Source organism: Crinia signifera, chromosome 9, assembly GCF_055691185.1.
Source record: "Crinia signifera chromosome 9, ASM5569118v1, whole genome shotgun sequence".
NCBI classification, from domain to species: domain Eukaryota; kingdom Metazoa; phylum Chordata; class Amphibia; order Anura; family Myobatrachidae; genus Crinia; species Crinia signifera.
This window is the reverse complement of record NC_139225.1, coordinates 40,308,336-40,317,816: the sequence shown is the minus strand read 5'-3', so window position 1 is coordinate 40,317,816 and position 9,481 is coordinate 40,308,336.

The following is a 9,481-nucleotide window of genomic DNA, read 5'->3' as shown; positions in this document are numbered from 1 at the left end:
CCTGCCTGACATTTTTCTAACACAGTCTGTGACATGGCAGGTAGGAGCTGATTGGCTGGCTGTTTATCACTCTCCATTTTATCACTTTTGAAGCTTAGAGAATCTGGCCCTTAGACGTTTATACATCTGATATAACCTGCAAATATAATCTAAAAACAGGCGATCTGATAAAGCATTTTAGAGGAAATAGCAGAGGTACCTGTACTATCTGCCGGGTATAGGGGCGCATTTATCATAATACTGCGATGCCGGCGTTTTGGTATCGCCGGACATCACATTGCGGTATTTTATAATACCGCCTGAATGTATTATGATAAGGGCGCAGGGACAGGGCTCCGAAAGGAGCCCGTCCCTGCGAAGCCCTAACCCGGAAGCCGGGGGGTCTGCGCATGCGCGGTTATGCGCTGACCCCCGCCGACCTCTGTGACCGCACTGCCCTGTTCGGCAGTGCGATCCGTAGCCATAGGCTACAATGGGCTATCGCCATATCAGAATGGCGATAGCCCAGGGGTGCGAAGCCAGGCTGCCCGATGTTGATACATCGGGCAGCTTCGCATCCCCCATAGAAACCTATGGGGGATGCGGCCGGCGGCGGTTCCGGGGGGGATCGCAGCAGGGATGGAGATTCCTGCTGCGATCCTTCTTTACTACATCTGGGTGATACTTAATATTTGCGGCTAAACACCGAAAACGTGTGTTTTCGGGGATTTAGCCGCAAATATGGTTTGATAAATGGGCCCCATAGACTGTAAAACAGCATCTTCATATATATACTTAGATGGAAGCACAACTAACATACTATTTGTATATACCTTAAAGGTATATTCACTGGATATATTCTGTAAAGAGAGTAGAGGGAAAAATAGACGTGATAACTCTATAACAGCCACGTCATACAAAACATTACCTCCTTCTCTTATGCACTATAAAGCCTAACCTTATAGGTCCTTGCATTACAGTATATTAATAAGATTTGAGCAACACACAAGTATAATTAATAATCTATCCTCATATTGACTGAATAAGGAGATATTAAGGCGAACTGAAATCATGTGAGGTATAAGGGGGCACATTCTCAGACATTATAACCCAAAATTTTAGTTGGAGTATTTTGAAAACATAAAAACATAAGAAAAATAACACTGACAGTGAGAAGGCTAATTATATACAAGAAGCAGCAAAACTGTAGACATACTGTGTAACACAGAACCCATTAACTAATTAATTTATTTATTAACAGTTTCTTATATAGCGCATACATATTTTGCAGCGCTTTACAGAGGATATTTGAACATTCACATCAGTCCCTGCCCCAGTGGAGCTTACAATCTATATTCCCTACCACATGTACATGTACATGCACACACATTCATTCTAGTGTTAATTTTGTTAGGAGCCAAATAACCTACCAGTATATTTTTCGATTGTGGTAGGAAACCGGAGTACCCGGAGGAAATCCACGCAAACACAAAGAGAATATACAAACTACACACAGTTCGGGCCATGGTGGGGATCGAACCCATGACCCAGTAATGCTAACCATTGCACCATCCGTACTGCCCATACTTCTTGGGGGAACAGCAAGCTGGCTGGAAGTGACCCGATGTTTCATGTGGGAAACCCCCCCCCCCCCCCCACTACAGAATCAGTACTTGGGTGTAAGGTACAGTTCTGTCCTTTTTAATATCCTTTTATTTTGTGGAGTTGTATTATTGTGTGTACTTAAAAATTAAAAATTTTGTAATCTTTGTATTAATTTTTAGCACTAAGGGGGGTATGCAATCTCGTTCGAGCTCCCGCAGCCATCTCCCGACGGGGGAGATGGCTGCGGGGCCCTATTCAATGCTGTCTTCCCCGACAGCATTGAACAGGGTTTCCTGGCAGAATGAGCCCGACATCTCTAGCTGTCGGGCTCGTTCTGCCGAGAACAGCCGGGAAGTGACGAGCTGCCGGCTGCAGCTCGTCACTTCCCGACCGCAACTTGCGGCCACGCCCCCTTCTCGCCGCTCGGCGGCCGGGACATTGAATCCTGACTGCCGAGCTCCAGGCGAGCTAACCGAGAACGGGACAGGGCTAGCGCGACAGCCGTGCCCCTGACATTGAATACCCCCCTAAAGCTCTGAAGTATTTCTCGGAATAAATCATTCAAAATTCCAGTTCTGAATTTTGTGTTCTGAGGACTTAAGCCAAAAGAGAGCGGTTACCGTTACAACCTTTTTTTATATATTGTATTGTGTATCCGGATGTATGCAACATGAACTTGCTGTAACGGTTCTGGGTGTGAACCCACCATTGGAGTAACGTGACGGGTACGTGCGTATGATGGTGGTGGGCTGAGCCCTCAGCCGGGACCGCTGTTTAGGATGGCCACGGCGCACCATACTCTAACTCTATTGGCCTTCTCGGTCAGGTGACCGCAGACTGCAGAATGCTAGGCTTCTCCTGTAGTCGCCGCGTTCGAAAGAGCGAGTTAAGCACGCTCCGATCCCGATGTAACCAGGTTTTAAGATGTTACAATTCTACGGGGACTGCCAGAGATAGGACCAAAAGGAGGATCTAACTAACAGGCGCTAACTGGACAGGACAAAAAGACAACAAGTTAGATAGGTGCGCTACTATCTGCTGCTTGTACTGGGGTTGTCAGGCCCCAAAGATGTGGGAACAGAAGCAATATAGATGTACCAGCGCAGGCTGTGAAAAAAAACTAAGTAGAACGGTATCTTTTATAATATATTTATTAATAATAAAGATAAAAATAGCTGTATTTTAAATTCATGGAATTCCATATAAATAAAGACACAAGTTAAAAATGAATGGACATTCATTAACTCAATTTGTGGACATCACTTACATACTGTAGATATATATTATATAGGCATATTACCAATTGGACATCAATGCAATGGTCTCCCAATATAGCAGCAGATTCTCAGGTGGCCAATAAGTCCCAACACAGTCCATAGATTGAATTAGGATTCCTCTGACAGGGTGATGGTAAACCTGGATGACTGGGATAAGTCTTTAGCTGCCTCGGATGATTTTTTCCGGATGTAGTATTGTTTGGAGATTATAATGGACAAATCGATTGTTGTTGTCCATGGTCCATAGGTAGCCTTGTAGTGATGGTTAGAGTGAATGTCCAAGTAGATGAACGCGTTTCCCTGGGATTATTCTCCCAGCTTCCTCAGGAGCAGTATATTTTTATCCTTATTATTAATAAATATATTGTAAAAGATACCGTTCTACCTAGTTTTTTTTACAGCCTGCGCTGGTACATCTATATTGCAACTAGACAGGACACCCTGGCTAACGGCACCAGGCTAAGAACGGGGAGTGTGACCAAGTCACAGGCACCAGACAAACCAATAACGGGGTGCCACCAAACAAATACACTGACGGTACCCCAAAACAGACGTGAACCCACAGCCGTGGGCCTCTCCGAATCACGGAGAGCAGGACTATGACAAAAACTTGAACCAAGAATACAGAGCAGCTTGCTCACTAAATTAAGAAGGTTACAAACCAGGCTCCACTGGAGCACTTACGTGACCAGACTGCGCACTCCGGCAGCACCAGATGGAATAGCGCATGGCAGGAGCAACTTGGCAAGACTGGACGACAATCACGCTGACCAGGACAGAACAGGAACAAGACTGGACCAGGACCGGATCAAGATGGGACCAGGACAGGACCGGATTAAGGCACGACCAGGACTGGACCGGATCAGGACGGGACCAGGACAGGATAGTGACTGGACCAAGACAGGACTGTGACTGGACCAGGACAGCAACTGGACGAAGACTGGACCCAGACTGCAGCAGGACAAGACTCTGACAGGACCAGGACAGACCAAGACAGGGCAGGACTGGACAGGAGAGAGCATTAAAACACTCTGCTCCAAGCAATATCACCAGCGGGCTGGGGTGAGCTGGGCCAGATCCCTTAAGAGGGATAGCCCAGCCAATCAGCCCCCGCCGTGCGCCTGGCCCACTGTGAATAGAATCACAGTCAGCTGGCCGAGCGCATGCGGCCAGGCGTTGCCTGGTTGCTAGGCAACCGCTGGGTGACACATCCTGCGTGTCCCCTTATTCGGCACCCCCCCGGCAGAACACTGCAACCCGGCCAGGCGAAAGTAACGTCAGGGGAGCCAGCGCCGCCAGGCGGAAGTGCCCGGGACGCCCTTCTAAGGGCGCCGGGACTCTACTGTAGCGGTGCCATATATATATATATGGCAGCAAACTGCAGATATATTGTGTAACACCATCCTGAGATTAAAGCAACCAGTGATATAAATCACAGATATTTACGCACAAATTAGCAATTAACTGTAACGTCCTATGGGTACTGTATATGATTAAGAAATAAAACTCATTATTTCCTGCTATCAAGAGATGTAAAATGACCGTCTTATAAATTCCCTGAAAAAGCAAACGTGCTGCTAAGAAATTATTTGAAAAATACTCCAAAAAGACTAAACCAATAAGACACAAGGACACCGTTGACTCTTTTTAAAGATAATTGTTTGTTTATTTATGTACAAAATAAATATAGTTCATATACTTGACAGTTTTTAATTGATATCCAATAAAATATTGAAATTTTATGACATACATACATATATAATTTTTCAACTTACCTCTGTGCACCAACAAAAAAGATCTTCTCTATCCTTCTTTGCTCGTATTGTTTATTGTCTTTGGCTGCACCCCCACTGAGATTCAGATCTGTATTGTCTCAATTGGGGCCAAAACCTGTGCTGTACCACTAGCCTGTGCAGATATTTTTTCCCTTTCCCCCTTTCCCACAAATTGATAGGCCTGAGTAATGTCACTGTTGTTAGATGGCACATTTGAAGTAACCCACAGTAACCAGGGAATTGACTTCACCAGGAAACAAACAATCACAGGTGAAAGGGAACAGTAAAAGGTTCCTGTAATGAAATAGTAGAAACTGAATTCCAGCTTCTCCATCTCCAATAAAACCCAGTATCAACTCCAGACTCTGGATTACGCCGGTCAATCAGAATTCCGACTGTTGGAATCCTGATTTACAAGGATAATTGTCCCTCTTGGGGTCCATGATACCCATTAGAGGGAGAATAGACGCTCGCAACCTATTCTATTCTCCCTCTAGGGGTGTCATGGAACCCCAAGCCCTCTGCGTGGTGAGCACAGCGAGTCCACAAGGGTCTTCAATGCGCTCGGCCCCCTGTCAGGATTCCAATGTCTGAGAAATAGCCGTTAAAATCCCAAATGTCGGGGACTTATACCATATTCGCTTAAAAAGAGGTTGTAAGAAAATAGCACTGAAAACTGCCATATACATGTAAACCCCAGCAAGACAGCTGATCAGGAAACCGCACACCCAAGTGGAGAAGCAGAAATGCTGCGTCTTGCAGCCCATGAGGTCCCTACAGAATGTATAGCCTGAGCATAAGGAAAATACATCCATAAGGCCAACAGTAGCTAAATGGACCCATTGGCACAGGGTATGCTAGAACAATCCAACTCCAGCTGGAGGCTTGACAGTACAGTGGGTGCAGACAGATGTGGGGCGCATAGTGTGAGTCAGTGCAACTATACCTGCAGGTCTCCATCAGTTGCGAGCTCCTGTCGCTCATGACTCATCTGCTGCCTATCAACACTGCTGGACCATCCTCTCTGTGGGGTGCTCTGTGAGGTTCCCGATGCTGGGGATCGCTGGACTGCTCTCTGGAGACACAGCATTATGTCAGTGCACTGTCTCTTCCAGCGTCTCTCCCCCCTCTTTCACCGGCTGTCACTCACCGCTGGGCTCTCCCTCTCTCGGCGGCTCACGCTTGCTGCTCCTGTCCCCGCTGTCGATCACCGCCGGGAGTTGCCGGTGCGCTCTACCCTCTGCTAGAGGCTGCTCTCTCTCCTCCCGGCTGCCGGTCACTGTGCTGGAGTGCCGGACGGGGTCCCGACAGTCGGAATCCCGACAGGCATTCACCCGACATTGGGATCCCGACTGTCAAAACACCGACAGCCGGGTTCCCGACGGCCACCCGCTATTTTCCCTCGTGGGGGTCCACAACCCCCATAGAGGGAGAATAAAATAGGTGGCGAGCGCATCGAGCCACCGTGCCCACAGCGAGCCCACAAGGGGCTTAGTTGCGCTCACCATGCTGTCTGGGTCCGGCCAGTCGGGATAATGACTGTCGGGATCCCTATACCACACCCCTGTGCTGTACCCGCCTCTACTTCTGGGGTCTGTTTCTCAGCTCCGCTCCTCTCTACTTAGCCTGCGTTGCCCCTCCTCACACACCACACTCTTTCCCACTTGCTGCTTACTCCTTACTCAGCACAGGGCTCTCTTCAACCTTGTGCCAGCAATGTATATATTAATGGCTAATCTATATACATTGGTGCCCAGTGGTACCAGTAATATATACATTGCTGGCTTGTGCCAGCAATGTGCATATTAATGGCTAATCTATATACATTGGTGCCCAATGGTACCAGTAATATATACATTGCTGGCATGTGCCAGCAATGTATATATTACTGGCTAATATTAATATGAATAGACATTGGTGGGCAGTTTGTGTTTGCTGCGGGGGAGCTGGAGCTGCTGCAGGCGGTGAATGCCTTTAACTGAACCTTTAAAATATAAAGCAGGGGGAGGGAGAAGGGGAGCGGAGGCTGCCGTGCAAACCCCGACCCTGGAGCTGCTGTGATCGGCGGACGGCAGGCGGCTTCTGCTCTATCCTACGGAGCAGGGGGTGAGCAGGAGGTGCGGTGGATAGGGGGCGTCTTTTCCTCCCTGCTTCTTGTGGTGGATGGGGGGGCGGATGGACGGTGGCTGCTTTTTCCTCCTTGCTCCGTGCGGCGTGAGTATATGGAGCAGGGGGAGGTAGCAACACTGCAGGGGGAGGGAGAAGGGGAGGCAGTGGGCTGGTCTGCCGGGCTGAAAGTGGCTAATCTTTCAGCCCGGCGGCCCGTGCACACACAGAGATAATGGCTGAATAAACCAGCCATCATCTCTGGCATGCTGGTAAAACCAGCAGATGGGAGACTTTGACAGCGATGATGCGGGAGCGCGCATCATCGCTAGTCTGTCATCGGTGGCCCATACACACTGGGCGATTTTAAGCTGAAAATCGCTCAAAATGGCCAAAATGAACGATTTTCAGCTGAATAGTGTGTATGCGCCTTAACTCTCTCTAAAAAGGCTGCTGAACGCAGCCCCACAGCATAAGCACCCACTCCGGTAGGCACCTAAAATGAAACGGAAGTTTCTGGGATGCAGTGAGGTGCTTGGCTCCGTTCGGACCCTACTACATCCCATGGTTGAGCTGTGTCTCCAGGATGGATGATAGAGAAATATATTTTATAGAGCACATAGCTGTAGAAACTAAAGATGCCCATACACAGGTCTGACTTTGAGGGACAAGTTGGACCTAATTTCTCTTCAACTTCCCAGGAAGGCTACATGCGATTTGGCACTTGATGTGCCATTTACACATACGATTTATCGCATGAAAAAAGGACTCCAGGGAGCTGCCGGGGGAGTTAAAGAGAATGTGCCAAGACCCCCTACTAATCTTTCCCCCTCCTCTGGCAGCAGATTCTAAATCATTGATGGTTTTTGGCGAAGTAGAATAGTTTTGCCTTTGATGGGGGAGAACCAGATGGTTTCCCACCATCGATGTCAAGCTTAAACAAATAGGGTGACATTTAATAAGATGCAAGTTTTAGTTACTTTTCAAAATCGCACCTTATCGCACTTTTCAAATTCGCTTTTTTTCCCCCCAGAATACACATATTTAATGGAATGTGAAATCTGGGCAAAAAGGTGCAATAAAGTGCCTGTGGGCCAGGCAAAAATAATGGATAACCATCAATAGCTAAAACTATTGATGGTTGTCAATCACATTGTTTTTAACTATTAAGGCCCATACACACTTGACGATTTTCAGCTGAAAATCGCCTAGTGTGTATGGGCCAGAGATCCCCGACTAGCGATGATGCGCGCTCCCGCATCATTGCTAGCGAGGTGGGAAGTCTGCTGGTTTTACCAGCACATCTAGCGATGATGGCTGTTTTTTTAGCCATCATCGCTAAATGTGTACGGCAGCCGGGCTGAAAGATCACAGACTTTCAGCCCAGCTGACCGCCCGCTCCCTCCCCCTGCTTATACTCACCCCTCCTCGCTCCCACGCTGTCTGGTCACAGGCTGCAGATATGCACGCAGCGCAGCCTCCTCTCCCCCTCCTCCCGGCTACAGTACACAGCAGCACGTCGGAGCGCCCCGCCCCCCCAGCCGAACGCCCCGCCCACAGCCCACTGGCCGCATCCTCCCTGCTCCTCCGCTGACCACCAATGTTAAAGGCAGTGATGCCAGCAATGTATATATTTCTGCCACCACTGGCCACCAATGATATTTATAATGCAGTAATATATACATTGCTGACACAGGTCAGCAATGTATATATTACTGGCACCAATGTTATTAATAAGCCAGTAATATATACATTGCTGGCACAGGTCAGCAATGTATATATTACTGGCACCACTGGGCACCAATGTTATTAATAAGCCAGTAATATATACATTGCTGGCACAGGTCAGCAATGTATATATTACTGGCACCACTGGGCACCAATGTTATTAATAATCCATTAATATATACATTGATGGCACATGCCAGCAATGTGTATATTGATGGCACCACTGGCCACCAATAATGTTTATAATGCAGTAATATATACATTGCTGGCACAGGTCAGCAATGTATATATTACTGGCACCACTGGGCACCAATGTTATTAATAATCCATTAATATATACATTGATGGCACATGCCAGCAATGTATATATTACTGGCACCACTGGGCACCAATGTTATTAATAAGCCAGTAATATATACATTGCTGGCACAGACCAGCAATGTATATATTATTGGTGACACAGGGCACCAATGATTACGTATTAGCAAGTAATATATACATTGCTGGCACAGGCCAGCAATGTATATATTCAGGGACATCTTAATGCAAGGGCTTGATGGGCAGTTGCCCTAGGGCCCCATAATCCTAGGGGCCCAAGTTCCAGTAGCGGACTGTGTCGGGTGGCAGGATGGCATGTGCCCCCCCAGCCAGTACACTATCCGTCACCATCACCGGCCACCCTTACGCTGCCGTCACCCACAATCCGTCACCATCACCCACTGCCCATCACCCTCACGCTGCTGTCACCCACTGCCCGTCACCCTCATCAACCACCCTCATGCTGCTGTCACCCACTATCCATTACTATCACTCACTGCTCGTCACCCTCACACCGATGTCGCCCTTATGCTGCCGTCACCCACTATCCATCGCTATCACCCACTATCCATCGCTATCACCCACTGCCCATCACCCTCATGCTGCTGTCACCCACTATCTGTCACTATCACCCACTGCTCGTCACCCTCATCCACCACCCTTACACTGCTGTCACCCGCTATCCATCACTAT